This window comes from Schistocerca americana, chromosome X (assembly GCF_021461395.2).
Source record: "Schistocerca americana isolate TAMUIC-IGC-003095 chromosome X, iqSchAmer2.1, whole genome shotgun sequence".
Lineage (NCBI taxonomy): Eukaryota > Metazoa > Arthropoda > Insecta > Orthoptera > Acrididae > Schistocerca > Schistocerca americana.
In genome coordinates, this window is record NC_060130.1 from 355,279,910 (window position 1) to 355,305,184 (window position 25,275).

Sequence of the window (25,275 nt, forward strand, 5' to 3'; positions counted from 1 at the left end):
ACAAAGTGTCTCATTTAGTGAGAAGGTATGTGGGGTAGCTTTACTGATCTTCTCCCCCAGAATATTCATCCTTCAGTTTGACTTCAGTGAAATTAAACGAGAAATGATATTTATCCGCACGTGACTTATTTTGGGTCCCTAGCAGAAAAACTGAAGTTGACACAAATAACTCCTATTACCTGCACCATAAATGAATCAAATTACAAAGGGAGCAAGGAATTGTATCTTCTGAAGTAACAAATGAAACTGAAGATAACAATTCATTTATTACAAAGAAACAAAAATGACCTTGGATATGAATAGGCATAAGCAATCCCGATTATGTACACACTCCTGTTTAATGAAATGAAATATGTAGTGATATGCGGTTTACGAAGTTGGGGAGTGGTGAAACATTAACTTCCACTGAGACTTTAACAATGGATTATGCAATCTGACTGACTACAGCGATTGCGAACAACAAAACTGCAAGATACCACGTTAAGCAGAAACTGGACAGCAACTGCTACTGTTTAAAAGAAGCTGGCCGCGGTGGCCGAGCAGCTCATCTACATCTCTCTATATCTACATCCCTACTCCGCAAGCCACCTGACGGTGTGTGGCGGGGGGTACTTTGAGGACCTCTATCGGTTCTCGCTTCTATTCCAGTCTTGTGTTATTCGTGGAAAGAAAGATTGTCGGTATGCCTCTTTGTGGGCTCTAATCTCTCTAATTTCATCCTCATGGTCTCTTCGCGATATATACGTAGGAGAGAGCAATATACTGCTTGACTCTTCGGTGGAGGAATGTTCTCGAAACTTTAACAAAAGCCCGTACCGAGCTACTGAGCGTCTCTCTTGCAGAATCTTCCACTGGATTTTATCTATCATCTCCGTAACGATTTCGCGATTACTAAATGATCCTGTAACGAAGCGCGCTGCTCTCCGTTGGATCTTCAGTCCGGAACCACGTGACTGCTGCGGTCTCAGGTTCGAGTCCTGGCTCGGGCAAGGATGTGTGTGATGTCCTTAGGTTAGTTGTATTTAAGTAGTTCTAAGTTATAGGGGACTGATGACCTCAGATGTTAAGTCCCATAGTGCTCAGAGCCATTTGAACCATTTTGTTTGAAAGAGGTACTGTGGACAGTGAAACTTCGCCATAAACTTTCCTAACGCGCTAGAGCTGTGAAATGCTCACCATACACGTGTGGGGGTATGCATTGTCCTGGGCAGTGCACCACTGCGCCGACTGCAACTATGGACCTCTGTCTCTGTCTCTCGTTCCAGGATCCGCGACCGTCTCTCTGCATCGATCAGACTCGCCTCGTGGCTAACTCCTCCTCCTCCTCCGTCCTAACAGACTTCGGAAGGCCCAACCCTCGCCTCGTGGCTAACTCCTCCTCCTCCTCCGTCCTGACAGACTTCGGAAGGCCCAACCGTACCGGCCGACCGTCGTGCCATCCTCAGCCGACAGGCCTCACAAGGGCTGAGGGTATCCCACTTGGCAACAGCACTCGGCAGACCCGGACGGTCACTCATCTCTAAGTGCCAGCCAAGCTCAACAGCGCTTTACTTCGGTGTTTTGACGGGAACCGGTGTTATCACTGCGGCAAGGCCGTTGGTCCTCGCGGCCAGCACCTGAACGAATAAAAACACCAGGATAAAGCCTGGATCGATCTACTCATGTCCACAGCCCAGATTACAGGGTAGGACAAATAAGTGGCCCAGAGAACAGAGTTCCAATGTAGAAAGTAACACAGCAGAGGGAAGGAAATGCGGTACTAACCTGACTATAGCAGATGTCCAAAGTGACCACTATTTACCTCTTGGCACTTTTGGGTCCTAGCCAGCAAGTTGCTGAAGTCGGATCGAAGCTGGACTGCTGGAATTGCTGCAGTCTCATCCGAAATCGCTTGTAGCGATACGCCTTAGAGTTGAAGGCTACCCGCACCAGATCAGGTGATCTGGGTAACCAGCTAGGGCCGCAACCAGACTGACGTTGCTAACAATCTGTCAGGAGTGAAGAATGTGTAAATGTGCTCCAAGGTTTCTCCAGCTGTATGAGTAGTTGCGCCATTCTGTGGAAAGTAAATGTAGGTCTTTTCCTCCTCCGTCCATGCTGCCACTGATTCACGTCCAATCGTATCCACTCGTCCGGGGAACTTTTATTTGCCCCACCCTGTAACTCTCCAGCTTCTCAGTCTCTCCACTACCATTTCAAAAAACATTCCATGTGGAGTAATCTCGAAAAGCTAAAACAACCAATCACAATGCGGTAGCATTTCAATACGCCAATCACATAATTCTCTGTTCTCAGTACAGCCTCCTTTCAGACTGCGGGCAAATTCCGTTCCCCCAATCCTATAGCTTTCCGTGACGCAGAACAGGTGACAGTCGCTGCGTCTTCTGACGTCACTGTTGATGGCTCAATCCAGACGCTGTTTCTCCGCTCACGAGCGAAGCAACTTGGTGTGACTCTAAAAACCGCAACGGCTATGTCAGGGACATTGTATCTACCATCCTGCCATGCTGGCCCATTTCAGACATCTTGGCGAAATGTTTTCACTATCCTAACAGATACGGATCTCGCAGGGAGATCCACAGAAAAATATCATATGGATACCTACAGACTCTGAGGAATGCACTCTCCTCGACAGAGGACAGTTATCAGGACGCTGGTCCATCGCGATTCGGCTAAAGAAGTTGGAAAAACGTTGCCGCAACCCTATGGGTCAATGGACAACGTGCTGTGGCTCACTTTCTCTGCCAGTGATTCACTGCTGCTTAGGCCGTGTCCGCCAACGTCCTTTCTTCAGCGTGAAAGCAACGACCGTGGTTCCCAGACCCAGTCGCTATACCTACTTCCATGTCCTCTCCTTGTTTTCTGTACTGAGACCAATAAAGCGCCCTTTTCACCATCTAACCTCGACAAGCTTCTCTTCATCCAGCTACAACAGTATCTGCCCAACAAAACGTATACTCAGTCCTGTCACCGCAAAGTTTCTCCGTGCAATTAGCTACACATGAACTCTGTACACAACACTGTCGACCCTCTTTAATAAACATCATATCGGTCACAGTATCATCCTAACTCGATTCGAGTGCCATAGCTGTATATGTCCGCATGAAATGAGTAAATAAATTTAAAGAAATATGAGTGCAAATGACCTTCCACTTCCAGTTATTTATGTACTGTTATTAGTATGTACCTAAGGGCTTTAGAAGAGTACTGCGCCTAAACCACAGGACACATAGAAAATAGTCACGTGTAAGTGGATATAACATCTCTTCAAGTTTATAACTTACATTGCAGATGCTCAATATGGGCACTACTTTTGACGAGGCAACTCTCAATATAACTGTCAAATGATTGCCATACACCTCATTGTCGATACCAGCGATCGCATTAATTATCCTTCCTTGAAACTTTTCAAGATTTAGTGGCAGTGGAGGTAGGAATGACATAACCCCATAAGAAAGAATCACGTGATGTTAATCAGGTGACTGTGGGGGCCACAGAATGATAGGAGAGTGATGCTGCGACTCACATCGAATCCAGTGCTGAGACAGTTCGACACTGAGGTACGTAATCACTAACATCTGAAAGAAAGTTTAGAGGAGCACCGCCTTGTTTCAGACTGAAGTACCAACTATCTTGCTACAAGCATAAGCCATTGCTACAGCATGTCCAGATACACGAACCAAGTCACAGTCTCCTCTGCAATGAAAAATGGTCCATAAATGTTTGAACAGGACTTAGCACAAATGATGTTCTACATCTACATCTATGTGTATACTCCGCAAGCCACCCAACGGTGTGTGGCGGAGGGCACTTTACGTGCCACTGTCATTACCTCCCTTTCCTGTTCCAGCAGCTGTTCGCGGGAAGAACGGCTGCCGGAAAGCCTCCGTCCGCGCTCGAATCTCTCTAATTTTACAGTCGTGATCTCCTCAGGAGGTACCTCATCCAGAAACGCAACCTCTCGAAACTTGGACAGCAAGCTACACCGCGATGCAGAGCGCCTCTCTTGCAGAGTCTACCACTTGAGTTTGCTAAACATCTCCGAAACGCTGTCACGCTTACCAAATAACCCTGTGACGAAACGCACCGCTCTTCTTTGGATCTTCTCTATGTCCTCTGTCAACCCGACCTGGTACGGATCCCACACTGATGAGCAATACTCAAATATAGGTCGAACGAGTGTTTTGTCAGCCACCTCCTTTGTAGATGGACTACATGTTCTAAGGACTCTCCCAATGAATCTCAACCTGGTACCCGCCTTACCAGCAATTAATTTTATATGATCATTCCACTTCAAATCGTTCCGCACGCATACTCCCAGATATTTTACAGAAGTAACTGCTACCAGTGTTTGTTCCGCTATCATATAATCATACAATAAAGGATCCTCCTTTCTATGTATTCGCAATACATTACATTTGTCTATGTTAAGAGTCAGTTGCCACTCCCTGCACCAAGTGCCTATCCGCTGCAGATCTTCCTGCATTTCGCTACAATTTTCTAATGCTGCAACTTCTCTGTATACTACAGCATCATCCGCGAATAGCCGCATGGAACTTCCGACACTATCTACTACGTTATTTATATATATTGTGGAAACCAATGGTCCCAAAACACTCCCCTGTGGCACGGCAGAGGTTACTTTAACGTCTGTAGACGTCTCTCCATTGAGAACAACATGCCGTGTTCTGTTTGCTAAAAACTCTTCAATCCAGCCACACAACTGGCCTGATATTCCGCAGGCTCTTACTTTGTTTATCAGGCGACAGTGCGGAACTGTATCGAACGCCTTCCGGAAGTCAAGGAAAATGACATCTACCTGGGAGCCTGTATCTAATATTTTCTGGGTCTCATGAACAAATAAAGCGAGTTGGGTCTCACACGATCGCTGTTTCCGGAATCCATGTTGATTCCTACAGAGTAGATTCTGGGTTTCCAGAAATGACATGATATGCGAGCAAAAAACATGTTCTAAAGTTCTACAACAGATCGATGTCAGAAATATAGGCCTATAGTTTTGCGCATCTGCTCGACGACCCTTCTTGAAAACTGAAACTATCTGTGCTTTTTTCCAATCATTTGGAACCTTCCGTTCCTCTAAAGACTTGCGGTACACGGTTCACTTTAGGTGAATCACGAATGTGTTCCACAATCTCGTATGGATGTTCTGTTCCTCAAAGACTTACCATATGAACATCCACCTTTCCAGACGCATGAAATATGGCTTCATCATTGAAAACCAACTTCATTATAAACTGTCCTCCTCTAGCAGCCACTGCAAATCATTGCAAAAGTTAGCAAGTGCAGCTAATATGGTACTACACGTAGACGTGTGTGTAGAATGCACCACACGGTTAACTGCGTTATCTGAAGTATCTGCAGTTCTCTGCTTGAGGCCCTTACATCGTGTCAAATGAGATCGTGTCAGCAGTGAACAGACTTGCAGTAGGAGTCAGGCGCAGGACACAGGTCGTCAGATGTCCGAGAGTATATAGTTTCTATGCGATCTGGTAGAGGTCACTAGCTGACGGACACTGTTTGAGCTGCAGTCGAAATACTGTCATGTTTATTTGCAGTTCTGTTTGATCGATATTCTAATTGTTTATTAATTACTGTTGTAGTTGTGCTTAGTTATGACAGTGAATGAAGGTGTGAACGTGAAATTTATATAAAGTGAAATTAATATGAAGTTTTTATACTATACGTCCCTAAGCTGGTAGTAGGTTGTGTTCCAAAAATGAACAAAAAAATGGCTCTGAGCACTATGGGACTTAACTTCTGAGGTCATCAGTCCCACAGAACTTAGAACTACTTAAACCTAACCAATCTAAGGACATCACACACATCCATGCCCGAGGCAGGATTCGAACCTGCGATCGCAGCGGTCACGCGGTTCCAGACTGTAGCGCCTAGAACCGCTCGGCCACCCCAGGCCGGCCCAAAAGTGAACAGCATAGAGACAGAAGTGATGACACTTTCTGCAGGACCTGACCATTATTTTGCAGGACAATGCTCAAGCACGTGCAGTGCAAGCTGTTACTGATTTGTTTGACTGATGGGGCTGCTAAATGCTATACCACCTACTGCACTCCGCTGACTTAAGCCCTCGTGAGTTCAACTCGATTTCTAAACTGAAGGAAACACTTCACTGCATTTGCTTCAGAACTGCTGCAAATTCGTCGCGCAATAGATCGGGCCGCTCGAACTGTCAACACAATTGGCCCTGCTAAGAGTATCCTACGACTTCCACATCGCTGCAACGGGTTATACACAATGCTGATGACTACTTTGAAGGTCAGTAAAACTTTGAAACACGTATATATTTTGTACAAGCTGTAAATAAATAGTTGCTACTATTAAAGTTGCAACCCTCATATGTTAATTTTCTGTTCTGATTCACTGACACATTTTGATTTGTTTGTATAAATGCACGGGACTGAGCGGGTTTGATGCTGCTTTCCGAATGGCTGTGATGTTTCCCTGTCAATCGAAAATTAGAATATTCGCGCGTGTTTTGGGAAATAGAAACTTATTTTGTGTAGAGACATGAGTAGAGTCGGGACTTGGATCTCATAGTGACTAGACCTATTGATATATGCTCCGATGAAAACTGTTACTACTGTGATACCTCAGTAGCAAAATGTTTGAGAAGTGCTGTAAAGTGTGGAAAAGAGTTCGATGTAATGCACGGTGTGAAATTCAGAACTTTCGATGACATTTTAAATAACTAAATTTCGTATGGCGTGTTGCTTACTCGCGAACTTGAACTTTTTGTTACGTGAGACTGATTATGGCGACGTTTGAGCAAGGTATTCTAAAAGAAACAATCTGTTTGTAAACTTTCTCTGATGGATAACCAATAATTACCATATATTGGCTTTGGTTATGAATGATGTGTATGATGCGTGCGTGTGGACTTTTCATACTGTGTGCAGCTTAGAATAAAGCTTGGTAGTAGCCGGTGTATGCAAGCTTACTGTAATAGAGTGAAATTTCACGCACATAAATACCTTCATTTAACTATTACTAATTTTCCACCGACAAAACAAATTTTAGTGCAACTTGTGTTACGAGGTGTACAAGTGTTTTTCTGTAGCTTTTTCCGGCTAAGAGCTGCATTTCAATAATTTCAAGAAGGCGTGCGTGTGAGAAGCGATTCACCACAGGGTGAGTGGAACTTCATACGCAGCAGCATCGCATCGTGCCGCCGCATGCTTGCCCGTGTCGATTTCTTGGGGCTCCTGTCGAATGATTCTCGCATAGGGTACCCTCCACTTTCTTTGTTGATGGTCGATCGGCCTGTTTTCTACTCACCACCTAGGCAGATGATCTCAAAATGTGTTGTACCACGATCGACGTTTCGTCTGTTTGATCTTATACCTTTTATATTGGACGAAGTTGTCACCAAAATGTCGCAACTGACTCACATTTGGCGATTTCTATGACACCTCGCTCTCTTAGACGCCGTGTTTTGACACGCCTACCCCCTAATCGTGCGCACTACAACTACGTCGCAGCGTGTATTACGAATCCACTGATAAGTGTCATTTTCCTGTACGTCTTGTAGTTTTCACACAGTCGTCTTCTGAAAGCCCAAAGGTACTTATGAATAGCCCTACATGATATTAACAGTAGCTACGACTGCCCGACCAACAACATTAAAGATGTTAATGGTTCAAATGGCTCTGAGCACTATGGGACTTAAAATCTGAGGTCATCAGTCCCCTAGAACTTAGAACTACTTGACCCTAACTAACCTAAGGACATCACACACATCCATGCCCGAGACAGGATTCGAACCTGCGACCGTAACAGTCGCGCGGTTCCAGACTGAAGCGCCTAGAACCGCTCGGTCAACGCGGCCGGCAAAAAGATGTTAATAAAGTACTAGTTTCAGTCAGATACTACTCAAAAGTATGCGAACGACCGTAATTGCGTTCCATTTGATTTGCATGAAAACCCCATGACGTAACTGTCTTGCAGGTCCTCTGCTCTCTTTTCGTTGCAGTCTTTTGAGTATTCAGAATGGTTACTACAAGAGTCCACTAGAGAATGCTCCTCTCTATCGCTAAGAATCCAAATACAGTTTAATACCACGATAATCCAAATACCAGAAAACACATTATTATAAATGTCACATACTTCAACGCTTGTAAATTCAAATTTGTTACAGTATATTACATTTCAAAAGGCAAGCTTCAACTTGAAATTACATGACGAAAATTTTTGTTGATTCTAAAAACCGTCATAGGTTGCAGCTTTGTAATTTATTTATTATACATTTCGCTGGGGCAGTACTTCATCACATAATTTGAAAGTGCTCTGGGACGAGAAGGTTATAAATAGCTGCATGATCATATTCCACCGAATAAGACGATTTAATAGTATAAATTCAGAGACTAGATGAAGTATAAAATTTTTGTAACTCACGTTAATACTATTGCCAGGGGCATAAGTCATGCATCACCCAGATGCTGTTTATTTATTCTTCATTTCCAGAAACATCTGTTTTGGTATTCCTTTCGATATTACATATGCCACTGGTATTAATTTTAATGTGACATATGCCCCTGGCATTAAAACTTTACGTCGTTTCCGAATTTATGTTATTAAATCGTCTTGGAAATATGGAATATGATCATGCCAGCTTTTTATAGCTTTTTCTACATATCTACTTTCAGATTACCTGGTGAAACCTTACCCGGGCGAAACGCTAGTAAGTTAATTACAAATCTGTAAATGACGACTGGTTTTACAATCCACTTGCTGTATCAATCCGCCACCATGTAATGCAATAGTTTTTACGATTTTTTTTTATTGGACTCGTATTCGGGACTCCAAACCAGCAACTACTGTCCTTTTAACCAACAAAGAAAGATGTTAAACGTCGTTCCCATCACAAGGTACAAAGTGCGCAAGTGTTTAACCTTTAAATGATGTGACATGAAGTTTTGTGTTGGACGGGATTCGGACCTTGCACCATATCGGATTGTTAACTAAGCACAATAAAATGTTAGATATCTATTTTTTTCACTAGTAGCGAGATGATTTAAACTGAAATGACGAGAGGCAAAAGTTTTGCCTTAACGGGATTCTAGCCCAGCGTCTATCGTTGTTTTCTAGGCACACATAATCATTATATATCGGTTAATTTCACCAGCAGCAAGATGTACACATGCCTGAACTGGCAATAACGTGACGAAATGTTCTGCGCAGGCTGGGTTTCGAATCCTGCTCATATCATCATTGCTGACTACACACGAAGCCAGGTTAACTACCGAATTCTTTTACACCCGTACCTAGGAGTGCAACTTTTGAACCGGAAATGATATGACGTAAAGTTCTGTGTCTTACTAGAAAGCAAAACAGGCATCAGTAGTTACTGTTGACATCGCACAGAGAGGCGTTAAAAATTATAATTATTTTTCATCTGTAATTTGGTGTGTGCATGTTACTAAATGAAATAACACGATGAAAGCTTTTGTGCCAGACCAGTATTCGAAACCAGAGACGCGCCTTTCATGCAGACTTTCAGGAGTTGGGAACCTTGAGGAAACAACGAAACGATAAAAGCGTATCGTAACAAAGGAGTCAAACACGGGGAAAAGGGATATCTTTTATGCTTGCTGTTGTTTTTTGTTTAATGTGGATATGGTACCACGGTGCTCCCTGCATTGTTCAACAGGTGTTGCCAGGGGTGAAGAGGACTGTTCCTGTTTGTTAAAAATGGTTGCCTGCTGGGTAACTCGAACTCACACCTAAAGCATGTGATGCTAGAATCATTCCAACAAACCGCCGAACTACACAGAATGTTGCCGGCCGAAGTGGCCGCGCGGTTCTGGCGCTGCAGTCTGGAACCGCGAGATCGCTACGGTCGCAGGTTCGAATCCTGCCTCGGGCATGGATGTGTGTGATGTCCTTAGGTTAGCTAGGTTTAACTAGTTCTAAGTTCTAGGGGACTAATGACCTCAGCAGTTGAGTCCCATAGTGTTCAGAGCCATTTGAACCATTTTACACAGAATGTTGCTTCACGATTTTGTCGGATGTTCTACACAGAAAGGAATTTCAGATTCCCGGTATTTGGTTTCAACCTGTTCAAATCGTATAACAGCCAGTTGCACGAACTGGCAACACGATAGGATGCTGAAATTTCTGCACGAAGTGTTACTTGAGCTTACGTGTTGGTGCATGTAGGAGAGCTTGCTGAAACGAAATGCCCCCGAATTTTATATTCGAAAACACTTACAGCTTTTTAAATAAAACAAACGTTATTAATATACGACATCTTTATTCTTCGTGTCTACATGTTTGTAGCTCTCTGCCGCTGGATAACTCCGAACTGTAGCGTGTAACGTGGCGGTGCGTAACGTTGGTGCGTGTGAAACAGCCTACTGTGATCCAGTTACGAATTCGAAGAGTTCGACCACACACTGAGCACCCTCTCCTTCACCGTGACAATGTCAGGTTACACACGATCGTTGCCAAGTCTGCAATAACCCGTACTTTGGGTCCGCTGCCATCGATAATTTTCCATACAATCCCAACTAGGCACCATCAGATTTTCATCTGTTTCCAAAATTAAAGAACACCTTTTCTCATAGGGAGAAATGAGTTCGTCGACAGGGCGGCTACGTTGAGAAATAAATATGTAAACGGGAAGAATAAAGATGTGAATGTTAGTAACGTTAGTCTTTTTTGAAACGCTTTAAGGATTTACACATCAAAAATTCGGAGGCTTTACTTTTCACCACGCCGTCATATTTACAATATAGTGATAAATCAGGTGTGTGCAAACGCAAAGGCCAGATCTCGAGCACACCCTCTTCTTTTCTTTTTTAAATCACATCTCGTCTGATAATACACTCCTGGAAACTGAAATAAGAACACCGTGAATTCATTGTCCCAGGAAGGGGAAACTTTATTGACACATTCCTGGGGTCAGATACATCACATGATCACACTGACAGAACCACAGGCACATAGACACAGGCAACAGAGCATGCACAATGCCGGCACTAGTACAGTGTATATCCACCTTTCGCAGCAATGCAGGCTGCTATTCTCCCATGGAGACGATCGTAGAGATGCTGGATGTAGTCCTGTGGAACGGCTTGCCATGCCATTTCCACCTGGCGCCTCAGTTGGACCAGCGTTCGTGCTGGACGTGCAGACCGCGTGAGACGACGCTTCATCCAGTCCCAAACATGCTCAATGGGGGACAGATCCGTAGATCTTGCTGGCCAGGGTAGTTGACTTACACCTTCTAGAGCACGTTGGGTGGCACGGGATACATGCGGACGTGCATTGTCCTGTTGGAACAACAAGTTCCCTTGCCGGTCTAGGAATGGTAGAACGATGGGTTCGATGACGGTTTGGATGTACCGTGCACTATTCAGTGTCCCCTCGACGATCACCAGTGGTGTACGGCCAGTGTAGGAGATCGCTCCCCACACCATGATGCCGGGTGTTGGCCCTGTGTGCCTCGGTCGTATGCAGTCCTGATTGTGGCGCTCACCTGCACGGCGCCAAACACGCATACGACCATCATTGGCACCAAGGCAGAAGCGACTCTCATCGCTGAAGACGACACGTCTCCATTCGTCCCTCCATTCACGCCTGTCGCGACACCACTGGAGGCGGGCTGCACGATGTTGGGGCGTGAGCGGAAGACGGCCTAACGGTGTGCGGGACCGTAGCCCAGCTTCATGGAGACGGTTGCGAATGGTCCTCGCCGATACCCCAGGAGCAACAGTGTCCCTAATTTGCTGGGAAGTGGCGGTGCGGTCCCCTACGGCACTGCGTAGGATCCTACGGTCTTGGCGTGCATCCGTGCGTCGCTGCGGTCCGGTCCCAGGTCGACGGGCACGTGCACCTTCCGCCGACCACTGGCGACAACATCGATGTACTGTGGAGACCTCACGCCCCACGTGTTGAGCAATTCGTCGGTACGTCCACCCGGCCTCCCGCATGCCCACTATACGCCCTCGCTCAAAGTCCGTCAACTGCACATACGGTTCACGTCCACGCTGTCGCGGCATGCTACCAGTGTTAAAGACTGCGATGGAGCTCCGTATGCTACGGCAAACTGGCTGACACTGACGGCGGCGGTGCACAAATGCTGCGCAGCTAGCGCCATTCGACGGCCAACACTGCGGTTCCTGGTGTGTCCGCTGTGCCGTGCGTGTGATCATTGCTTGTACAGCCCTCTCGCAGTGTCCGGAGCAAGTATGGTGGGTCTGACACACCGGTGTCAATGTGTTCTTTTTTCCATTTCCAGGAGTGTATCATTAGATGTAAGATTTTAACCCCACCGGAGAAGTTTTTTACACCAAATATTTTATGTTATTAATGAACCAATCGTAATGGTAAGTCACAGAGCACTTATTTCTTACCATATTTGGACTTGCGATGTTTAAAATATGGTTGTGGACTGCGATTCGAACTCAGATCTCCCCTTTCGCCGAGCTGGACTCCTTCGTGACGATCTAGTTTTATCGTTTCGTTGTTTCCACAAGATTCCAAATTCCTCAAACCCTCCAATAAATGCGCGCGTCTGCTTTCAAACCCTGGTTGGGGGCAAACATTGCCATCGTGTCATTTCAAGTTTTAGCATGCGCATACGGAATTACAGGTGGAGCCCGCATCTCGTGGTCGTGCGGTAGCGTTCTCGCTTCCCACGCCCGGGTTCCCGGGTTCGATTCCCGGCGGGGTCAGGGATTTTCTCTACCTCGTGATGGCTGGGTGTTGTGTGTTGTCCTTAGGTTAGTTAGGTTTAAGTAGTTCTAAGTTCTAGGGGACTTATGACCACAGCAGTTGAGTCCCATAGTGCTCAGAGCCATTTGAATTACAGGTGAAAAATAAATTGACTTTTAAAGTTTCCCCATGCGTTGTCAACAATAACGACTGGTGCCCGTTTCGACTCGAGGTCAGGGATAGAACTTTTCACCGTCTGCTCCTAGTTATTGCTGAGAAAGAGTTCGACATTCAACCTCTGTTTGTGGAAGTCAACAACAGGGTTCGACTCGCATTCAGGACTGAACTTTTTATCACATAATTTCCAGTTGAAATTCACATGGCATACTGCCGAAATAAACTGATATTTAACATCTATTCGTGGATAGAAAATAACGACGATATGTACTGGCTTCGAATCCCGGAATTGCAAAACTTTTTCTTTTCGTCATTTCGTTTTAAATCATTTCGCTACTAGTGAAAAATTTCGATATCTAACAGTTAATTGTTCTTAAGTTACAATCCGATTAGGTGGTAGGTTCGAATCCCCGTCCAATACATACGTTACATAATTTCATTTAAAATTTAAACATGCACACTGTTTGTCACTTGTGATTGACACCATATTTACGATCTTTCATGGTTAGTTAACGGGAACAATAGAAGCTGGATTGGAGTGTCGGGTCCGAGTCCAGTACGAAAGTGTGTGTCATTTAAAGTTGAAAGTTGTTCTTTGCTAAGTTATTATAATACATTTGAATTTACAGTCACTAAGAACTGTATGATCTCTAATAATCTGAACTGGTAGCCATACAAAGCAGTTAAAAGTAGTCTCTTCTAGTAATCATTTTTTATAGTCAAACGAATGCACCGGAAAGAGATTGGTTGGTTGGTGTTGAGGAAGGAGACCAGACAGCGAGGTCATCGGTCTCATCGGGTTAGGGAAGGACGGGGAAGGAAGTCGGCCGTGCCCTTTGAAATGAACCATCCCGGCATTTGCCTGGAGCGATTTAGGGAAATCACGGAAAACCTAAATCAGGATGGCCGGACGCGGGATTGAACCGTCGTCCTCCCGAATGCGAGTCCAGTGTCTAACCACTGCGCCACCTCGCTCGGTGCACCGGAAAGAGAGCAGAGGATCTGCATTACATATGAGTTATGCGGGTGACACAAAAATCAGGCGGAACGCAATTCAGATCACTCGGATACTTCTGAGTGTGATAGTACATATACACAAAAAAATATAAATAAGGAGTAGAACGCAATCTAAATCTATGTCTGTTAACTCCAAGATATAGATAACCGAGTAAAAGAAATAAATTTTGTTATTAATAACAACTTTTACAGTTAAATTCCCAACCCCTCATTGCACAGGAAGCTAATAATGTCTAAGGTTCAACCAAAGCATAGCTACCCTTATACAAATACTGAACATCTTGTCGCCATGGTTACCACACAGGATTTGCATATGATAGAAGAATTGCTCAAATTTCCGTTAGACCATCTACATGGTTTTCTATGGTTTCCCTAAATTGCGTAATGCACTAGCTTCGATTGAAAATAACACAGCCGATTTCTCTCCCCATATTCGTACAATTAGAGCTGGCATTCCATCCCTTATTACCTCTTCGTCGACGAATAGTTAATTTTAATCTTTCTTCTCCTTTCTTGCATGAACAATGATAACAAACAATGCAAAAACAAATAATGTTTCAAGAACCAATCTGAACTAATACCAGACCATAAAAAGAAAAGTAGTTTTCTAGTAAATTTTATGTTTCCAAGAATTCCAGAAAAAGAAATGGTTATTATGCAGTAAAATGGGCATGGATTTAAGGAAGAGGTTGGTTACATGCTTCATGTGGTGTGATGTTCTGTGCGCTTCTGACAGCTGGACATTGAAGAAGAGAGGAAGAGATGAAATTGAATCATTCAAGAGATAAGCGAAAAAAGAGAACAGTGAAATTATGGAAGGAGTAAAGGAACAAAGGTCTCTTCTGAACGTGGTAAAGGAAAAGACGAAAAACTAAGTGAGAAGTACAGAGGAATTCTAATCACTGCTGCAGGAAGGGGAAGAATAAAAATACTGGATGAAGTGAAGAGAGGTTCAAATGGTTCAAATGGCTCTGAGCACTATGGGACTTAACTTTTGAGGTCATCAGCCTCTAGAACTTAGAACTACTTAAACCTAACTAACCTACGGACATCACACACATCCATGTCCGAGGCAGGATTCGAACCTGCGACCGTAGCGGTTGCGCGGCTACATACTGTAGCGCCTAAAACCGCTCGGCCACTCCGTCCAGCGTGAAAAGAGGAAGATAGCAAACTATGAAGCAACTGTCCTGGAACTGGGTCAGATGGAGACAGCAGTGATTTCAGGAACCTGCCAATAAGCAGAAAACCTTATGATGATAATAATGATGGAGCAATGGATACTTCATTGCCATATCTGCAACTAGCCTGCAGTCTAATTTTTTAGACCACAACAAGCTTTGTTGTTTCTCGCCAAGATATATGCCACAGGGTAAGCTTTAAAACCTCTGATAATGGCAAGAAACTGGCAAAGATTTCTTCTTCAGATTAAGGTCTTTAGAAAAACAAAGCCAGCGAACTAGTCACTATTCTATGACTCGAGAAGCACACTCTAAGAAAAAAAAAATAAATAAACTATGCACAACGAAGGAATTACCTGAATGGGACTGAAATAGGTAGATATGATTTACATGGGCAGGCAAACAAGTGATTACATTTTCAGAAAATTTGGATGGTTTATTCAAGAGAAAACTGAGCAAGCCAGTAACGCGTCGGTCCACCTCTGGCACTTATGCAAGCCGTTATGCGGCTTGCCATCGACTGATAGAGTTGTTGGATGTCCTCTTGAAGGATATTGTGCCAAATTCTGTTCGATTGGAGAGTTAGTTCTTCAAAATCCAGAGCTCGTTCGTGGGTCCTGCCCATAATGCTCCACATGTTCTCAATTGGGGAGACGTCCGGCGACCTTGCTAGCCAAGGTAGGATTTGACAAGCACGAAGAGAAACAGTAAAAACTGTTGCGTGTGTGGGCGGGCACTAACCTGCTGAAATGTACGCTCAGGGTGACTTGCCATGACGGGCTACAAAACGGGGTATAGAATATCTTCCACATACCGCTGTGCTGTGAGGGTGCTGCGGATGACAACCAAAGAGGTCGTATTATGAAAAGATATGAAAAGATACGGCACCCCAGACCGTTACACATGGTTGTCGGGCCGTATGACTGGCCAAAGTCAGGATGGTACCCCACCGCTGTCCGGGACGTCTCCAGACCAGTCTTCGCTGTTCATCTGGGCTCAGTACGAAGCGGGACTTATCACTGAAGACAATTCTACTCCAGTCAGTGAGATTACAGGCCGGAGACGTCTCTGGAGACACCCAATTCGCGTGAAAAGGCTTGTGTTTACTGCAGGTTATTTGTAATTGTACGCAGTTTGTAGTTCCCAAAAATAAAGCTATGCGCATGACTTTTCAGACAAATTAATACTTTCAATCCTCATCTGATAAGAGTATGTCGGCAGCTTCAAATGTGAAGAGACTGTTCTTTACTAAAAAAATTTGTTATTTTTTCAGTGACCTTGTTGTTGTAGTTGTTGTCTCCAGTCCTCAGACTGGTTTGATGCAGCTCTCCATGCTACTCTATCCTGTGCAAGCTTCTTCATCTCCCAGTACTTTCAGTAACCTTATATTTTAATATTGTGTATAACAATACCCGGAAACAGACGGAAGCCGGAGAGCTGTAGTAAAAAGACGTAAAGGCGTAGTGCATTGTTGTTGGGAGACGCCGAGAGCAGGTTCAGCCGCCTAATACAAAAGGTTTTTCTTTCCTCCGTGCACAGTTTTTCCTACTCGAAGTGTGAATGTTGTATGTCCAGATGCAGTGCATCTGGATAGGATGTGTGGCTGCTGTGTACAGACGCAGGAGGAGCTGGCCACTGTTCGCGAACAGCTGAACGTGCTGATGGCCACGGGGTCAGCCGTCTTCAGGCTGCTGCCTCGGAGTGTAGCGGCCTTGGGGAGTATGGTGCGTCGCATGTTACACCCCAGGTGTTACATGCTTCACCCACGGTCCGTGCTGTCGAGACATCTTCGCGGCTAACGGGCGCGGTTGGGTCACCCTCGCCCCAAGGGGAGTGGCGGGTTCAACGGCGTTCGCATCGCACGAGGCGGAGGGTCAATGTGGAGGCTGGCCGTATGGCATCGCCCGCTCTGCCTGTGAGTGGACATGTGGCCGCTCCTTCAGCAAGGTCCGAGCAGGCACACGGGGGGAGGGGTTTATTAGTGATTGGCTGCTCCAATGTTAGGCGGGTGATAGAGCCCCTTATGGAAAAACCGGAAAGGTCGGGGAAGAAGGCCAGTGTTCACTCTGTCTGCTTGCCTGGGGGCCTCATCCGAGATGTGGAGGAGGCCCTGCCGGCAGCGATAGAGAGCACTGGGTGCACCCGACTGCAAATTGTTGGTCATGTTGGCACCAATGACTCCTGCCGTCTGGGTTCAGAGGTCATCCTCAGTTCATATAGGCGGTTGGCGGAGTTAGTGAAGGCGGAAAGCCTCACTCGCGGGGTGGAATCTGAGCTAACTATTTGTAGTGTCGTTCCTAGAACCGATCGCGGTCCTCTGGTTTGGAGTCGAGTGGAAGGCTTAAACCAGAGGCTCAGACGATTCTAAGGAGATCTGGGGTGCAAATTTCTCGACCTCCGCTATCGGGTGGAGAAATGTAGGGTCCCCTTGAATAAGTCAGGCGTGCACTACTTGCAGGAAGCGGCTACAAGGGTAGCGGAGTACGTGTGGAGTGCACATGTGGGTTTATTAAGTTAGAGAATTCCCTCCCTAGGCCCGACAAGACGCCTCCTGAGACGCGACAATGTAGCAGTAGCAAAACGCAACAGTGAATGACAATATTAATGTGGTAATAGTAAACTGCAGGAGAGTGTATAGAAAGGTCCCAGAACTGCTCTCATTAATAAACAGTCACAATGCCCACATAGTACTAGGGACAGAAAGTTGGCTGAAACCAGATGTAAACAGTAATGAAATTCTAAACTCAGATTGGAATGTATACCGCAGAGACAGGCTGGACAGTGAAGGGAGAGGCGTGTTTATAGCGATAAAAAGTGCTATAGTATCGAAGGAAATTGACAGAGATCCGAAATGTGAAATAATTTGGGTGAAGGTCACGGTTAAAGCAGGCTCAAACATGGTAAGTGGGTGTCTCTATAGGCCCCCTGGCTCAGCAGCTGTTGTGGCAGAACACCTGAAGGAAAATTTGGAAAATATCTCGAGCAGATTTCCCGACCATGTTATAGTTTTGGGTGGAGATTTTAATTTACCAGATACAGACTGGGAGACTCAAACGTTTATAACGAGTGGCAGGGACAAAGAATCCAGTGAAATTTTTTTAAAGTGCGTTTTCTGAAAACTACCTTGAGCAGTTAAACAGAGAACTGACTTGTAGGGATAACATATTAGACCTTCTGGTGACAAACAGACCCGAACTATTTGAAACAGTTAACGCAGAACAGGGAATCGGCGATCATAAAGTGGTTAGGGAATTGGTGTTTTCAACCGTAAACAGAAATATTAAAAGAGGTAGGAAGATTTTTCTGTTTAGCAAAAGTGACACAAAGCAGATTTCAGAATACTTGATGGCTCAACACAAGAGTTTTATCTCAAGTACAGTAGAGATAGTGTTGAGGATCAGTGGACAAAGTTTAAAACCATCGTACAATACGCATTACATGAGTATGTGCCACGCAAGATCGTAAGAGATGGAAAAGAGCCTCCGTGGTACAACAACCGAGTTATAAAACTGCTGCGGATGCAAAGGGAACTTCACAGCAAACATAAACATAGCCAAAGCCTTGCAGACAAACAAAAATTACGCGAAGCGAAATGTAGTGTGAGGAAGGCTATGAGAGAGGCGTTCAACGAATCGAAAGTAAAGTTCTATGTACTGACTTGGCAGAAAATCCTAAGAAATTTTGGTCTGATGTCAAAGCGGTAGGTGGATCAAAACAATATGTCCAGACACTCTGTGACCAAAATGGTACTGAAACAGAAAATGACAGACAAAATGCCGAAATACTAAATGTCTTTTTCCAAAGCTGTTTCACAGAGGAAGATTGCACTGTAGTTCCTTCTCTAGATTGTCGCACAGATGACAAAATGGTAGATATCGAAATAGATGACAGAGGGATAGAAAAATAATTAAAATCGCTCAAAAGAGGAAAGGCCGCTCTACCTGATGGGATAGCAGCTCGATTTTACACAGAGTACGCGAAGGAACTTGCCCCCCTTCTTGCAGCGGTGTCCTGTAGGTCTCTAGAAGAACGTAGCGTTCCAAAAGATTGGAAAAGGGCACAGTTCATCTCCGTTTTCAAGAAGGGAAGTCGAACAGATGTGCAGAACTGTAGACCTATATCTCTAACGTCGATCAGTTGTGGAATTTTGGAACACGTATTATGTTCGAGTATAATGACTTTTCTGGAGACTAGAAATCTACTCTGTAGGAATCAGCATGGGTTTCCAAAAAGACGATCGTGTGAAACCCAGCTCGCGCTATTCGTCCACGAGACACAGAGGGCCATAGACACGGGTTCCCAGGTAGATGCCGTGTTTCTTGACTTCCGCAAGGCGGTTGATACAGTTCCCCACAGCTGTTTAATGAACAAAGTAAGAGCATATGAACTATCGGACCATTGAATTGAGGAGGTCCTAGATAACAGAACGCAGCATGTCATTCTCAATGGAGAGAAGGAGGAGGAGGAGGATATTAGTGTTTAACGTCCCGGCGACAACGAGGTCATTAGAGACGGAGCGCAAGCTCGGGTGAGGGAATGATGGGGAAGGAAATCGGCCGTGCCCTTTCAAAGGAACCACCCCGGCATTTGCCTGAAGCGATTTAGGGAAATCACGGAAAACCTAAATCAGGATGGCCGGAGACGGGATTGAACCGTCGTCCTCCCGAATGCGAGTCCAGTGTGCTAACCACTGCGCCACCTCGCTCGGTGTATGGAGAGAAGTCTTCCGAAGTAAGAGTGATTTAAGGTGTGCCACAGGGGAGTGTCGTAGGACCGTTGCTATTCACAATTTATATAAATGACCTTGTGGATAACATCGGAAGTTCACTGAGACTTTTTGCGGATGATGCTGTAGTATGTCGAAAGGTTGTAACGATGGAAAATTGTACTGAAATGCAGGAGGATCTGCAACGAATTGACGCATGGTGCAGGGAATGGCAATTGAATCTCAATGTAGACCAGTGTAATGTGCTGCGAATACACAGAAAGAAAGATCCTTTACGATTTAGCTACAATATATCAGGTCAGCAACTGAAAGCAGTTAATTCCATAAATTTATTATCTGGGAGTAGGCATTAGGAGTGATTTAAAATGGAATGACCATATAAAATTAATCGTCGGTAAAGCAGATGCCAGACTGAGATTCATTGGAAGAATCGTAAGGAAATGCAATCCGAAAACAAAGGAAGTAGGTTACAGTACACTTGTTCGCCCACTGCTTGAATATTGCTCACCGGTGTGGAATCCGTACCAGATAGGTCTGATAGAAGAAATAGAGAAGATCCAACGAAGAGCAGCGCGCTTCGTTACAGGATCATTTAGTAGTCACGAAAGCGTTACGGAGATGAAAGATAAACTCCAGTGGAAGACTGCGAGAATGACGTTCAGTAGCTCGGTACGGGCTTTTGTTGAAGTTTCGAGAACATACCTTCACCGAGGAGTCAAGCAGTATGTATATTGCTCCCTCCTATGTATATCTCGCGAGGAGACCATGAGGATAAAATCAGAGAGATTAGAGCCCACACAGAGGCATACCGACAATCTTTCTTTCCACGAACAATATGAGACTGGAATAGAATGGAGAACCGATAGAAGTACTCAAGGTACCCTCCGCCACACACCTTCAGGTGGCTTGCGGAGTATGAATGTAGATGTAAATGTGGAGTGGTTGTTTGTTGTTGTAGTCTTAAGTATGATGACTGGTTTGATGGGGTTCTTCATGTTACTCCTTCTAAATCTATTTACTGTATTCTTCTCTTTGTCTCCCTATATGAAATGGTTCAAATGGCTCTGAGTACTATGAGACTTAACAATTGAGATCATCAGTCCCCTAGAACTTAGAACTACTTAAACCTAACTAACCTAAGGACATCACACACATCCATGCCCGAGGCAGGATTCGTACCTGCAACCGTAGCGGTCGCGCGGTTCCAGACTGAAGCGCCTAAAACCGCTCGGCCACAGCGGCCGGCTCCCTCTACGATTTTTACCACCCACACTCTCCTCCAAAATTAAACTGTTGATCTCTTGAAGTCTCAGAATGTGTCCATTAACCTATCTCTTCTTTTACTCAAGTTATGCCACAAATTTCTTCTTTCCCCAGTTCTGTTCAGTATCTCCACATTAGTTACGTGATCGACTCAACTAACCTTCAGCATTCTTCTATAGCATCACATTTCAAAATCTTCTATTCTCTTCCTGTCTAAACTGTTTATTATTATTGTTTCACTGTCGTACATTGCTATACTCTAGACAAATACACTCCTGGAAATGGAAAAAAGAACACATTGACACCGGTGTGTCAGACCCACCATACTTGCTCCGGACACTGCGAGAGGGCTGTACAACCAATGATCACACGCACGACACAGCGGACACACCAGGAACCGCGGTGTTGGCCGTTGAATGGCGCTAGCAGCGCAGCATTTGTGCACCGCCGCCGTCAGTGTCAGCCAGTTTGCCGTGGCATACGGAGCTCCATCGCAGTCTTTAACACTGGTAGCATGCCGCGACAGCGTGGACGTGAACCGTATGTGCAGTTGACGGACTTTGAGCGAGGGCGTATAGTGGGCATGCGGGAGGCCGGGTGGACGTACCGCCGAATTGCTCTACACGTGGGGCATGAGGTCTCCACAGTACATCGATGTTGTCGCCAGTGGTCGGCGGAAGGTGCACGTGCCCGTCGACCTGGGACCGGACCGCAGCGACGCACGGATGCACGCCAAGACCGTAGGATCCTACGCAGTGCCGTAGGGGACCGCACCGCCACTTCCCAGCAAATCAGGGACACTGTTGCTCCTGGGGTATCGGCGAGGACCATTCGCAACCGTCTCCATGAAGCTGGGCTACGGTCCCGCACACCGTTAGGCCGTCTTCCGCTCACGCCCCAACATCGTGCAGCCCGCCTCCAGTGGTGTCGCGACAGGCGTGAATGGAGGGACGAATGGAGACGTGTCGTCTTCAGCGATGAGGGTCGCTTCTGCCTTGGTGCCAATGATGGTCGTATGCGTGTTTGGCGCCGTGCAGGTGAGCGCCACAATCAGGACTGCATATGACCGAGGCACACAGGGACAACACCCGGCATCATGGTGTGGGGAGCGATCTCCTACACTGGCCGTACACCACTGGTGATCGTCGAGGGGACACTGAATAGTGCACGGTACATCCAAACCGTCATCGAACCCATCGTTCTACCATTCCTAGACCGGCAAGGGAACTTGCTGTTCCAACAGGACAATGCACGTCTGCATGTATCCCGTGCCACCCAACGTGCTCTAGAAGGTGTAAGTCAACTACCCTGGCCAGCAAGATCTTCGGATCTGTCCCCCATTGAGCATGTTTGGGACTGGATGAAGCGTCGTCTCACGCGGTCTGCACGTCCAGCACGAACGCTGGTCCAACTGAGGCGCCAGGTGGAAATGGCCTGGCAAGCCGTTCCACAGGACTACATCCAGAATCTCTACGATCATCTCCATGGGAGAATAGCAGCCTGCATTGCTGCGAAAGGTGGATATACACTGTACTAGTGCCGACATTGTGCATGCTCTGTTGCCTGTGTCTATGTGCCTGTGGTGCTGTCAGTGTGATCATGTGATGTATCTGACCCCAGGAATGTGTCAATAAAGTTTCCCCTTCCTGGGACAATGAATTCACGGTGTTCTTATTTCAATTTCCAGGAGTGTATCTCCAGAAAAGACTTCCTAGCACTTAAATCTTTATTCGATGTTAACAAATTTCTCTTCTTCAGAAACGCTTTTCTTGCCATTTCCTGTCTGCTCGGCCATCATTAGTTATTTTGCTACGAAAATAACAAAATTCATCTACTACTTTTAGTGTGCTTCTCAGCCACTGCCTCCCTTTCATCCCTCTCGACTCTTATACCTAACGGTCTGCTTTGTGTACAAGTTGTAAATAGCTTTTCGCTCTATGTATTTTATCCTTCAGAATTTCGAAGAGAGTATTCCAATCAACATTGTCAAAAGTTTTCTCTAAGTCTACAAATGCTATAAACGTAGGTTTCCTTATCTTTTCGTATGTTCTAAGAGAATTCCTCGGGTCAGTATTGCCCACATTTCCCCGGAATCTAAACTGATTTTCCCTAGAGCTTACTACTAACAGTTTTTCCATTCTTCTGGGAAGAACCGATGTTAGAATTTTGCAGTTACGGCGTATGAAACTCATAGTTCAGTAATTCTCACATCTGTCAGCAGCTAAATCATATCAGATCTCTCTGACTAGTCGGCATTCTTACAAATTCAACGAAAGAAATCAAAATAAAGAGACTACTTATTGATACGGGGGCAAGGCGCAGCAATTGTTTGTGGTCCGTGTGTTACTAGCTCTCTGTTACCCAAATTTTATGATTCACATTACCCTCATGTGCTGACGGTTCGTGTCAAACAAACAGTGAACATAAAATTCTAGATTTGTAGTGCTTTTGCTTAAGGCGGGCTGTAAAAGATATGTAGTTCTACTGAGTTTCAGTACGCCGACGTAACGTTGTTTCAAAACTCCTGCAGGCATTTCTATGTGTATTCCGTCATAGTCCAGGCAGTTGGAATGATAGACTTATCTGTAGGTATTTACCTTTCTTCAGTATTAATCTACATCTACATGGATATTCTGAAAATCACATTTAAGTGCCTGGCAGAGGGTTCATCGAACGACCTTCACAATTCTCTATTATTCCAATCTCGTATAGCGCGCTGAAAGAATGAACACCTATATCTTTCCGTTCGAGCTCTGATATCCCTTATTTTATCGTGGTGATCGTTCCTCCCTATGTAGGTCGCTATCAACAAAATATTTTCGCATTCGGAGGAGAAAGCTGGTGATTGGAATTTCGTGAGAAGATTCCGTCGCAACGAAAAACGCCTTTCTTTTAATGATGTCAAGCCCAAATCCTGTATCATTTCTGTGACACACTCTCCCATATTTCGCGATAATACAAAACGTGCTGCCCTTCTTTGAACTTTTTCGATGTACTCGGTCAGTACTATCTGGTAAGGATCCCACACCGCGCAACAGTATTCTAAAAGAGGGCGGACAAGCGTAGTGTAGGCAGTCTCCTTAGTAGGTCTGTTACATTTTCTAAGTGTCCTGCCAATAAAACGCAGTCTTTGGTTAGCCTTCCCCACAACATTTTCTATGTGTTCCTCCCAATTTAAGTTGATCGTAATTGTAATACTTAGGTATTTAGTTGAAATTACGGCTTTTAGATTAAACTGATTTATCGTGTAACCGAAGTTAACGAGTTCCTTTGAGCACTCATGTGGATGACCTCACACTTTTCGTTATTTAAGGTCAACTGCCACTTTTCGTCCCATTCAGATATCTTTTCTAAATCGTTTTGCAGATTGTCCTGATCTTCTGATGACTTTATTAGTCGATAAACGACAGCGTCATCTGCAAACAACCGAAGACGGGTGCTCAGATTGTCTCCCAAATCGTTTATATAGATAAGGAACAGCAAAGGGCCTATAACACTACCTAGGGGAACCCCAGAAATCACTTCTGCTTTACTCGATGACTTTCCGTCAATTACTAAGAACTGTGACCTCTCTAACAGGAAATCTCAAATCCAGTCACATAACTGAGACGATATTCCATAAGCACGCAATTTCACTACGAGCCGCTTGTGTGGTACAGTGTCAAAAGCCTTCCGTAAATCCAGAAATACGGACTCAATCTAAAATCCCTTGTCAGTAGCACTCAACACTTCATGTGAATAAAGAGCTAGTTGTGTTTCACAGAAACGATGTTTCCTACACCCATGTTTAATCTCAACTGCAATGGCCTCGTGCTCGACGAGGCGCTGGGCTCCAACTCCATTTTGGGATGTATATCTGCCTCGAATTTTTGTAAGTTGTATTTATTCCTCTATCTTTAAATGTACCGACTTTCTGATATGCGAATCATTTATTTCTGCTTGAAGATATTATTGTGAGAAGCTACACGTTATAAATGCACCAGAAAACGTAAGTCACATAGCCTTGTGCAGTATTAAGATCCCTCCTCCACCCGCCCCGTTTGACATTCAACTTAGGAAAGAGTCACAGCTGTACTCGTAGGGCAGCAAGGCAGAAAGTATGGTAGAGAGAAAGAGAAAGAGAGAGAGAGAGACTGAGAGAGAGTGGAGGGTGGAGGGAGGGAGGGACGACTGGGACGGGAGGGGATACGGAGTCTGCTTTGTCCCGTCGCTACCTGT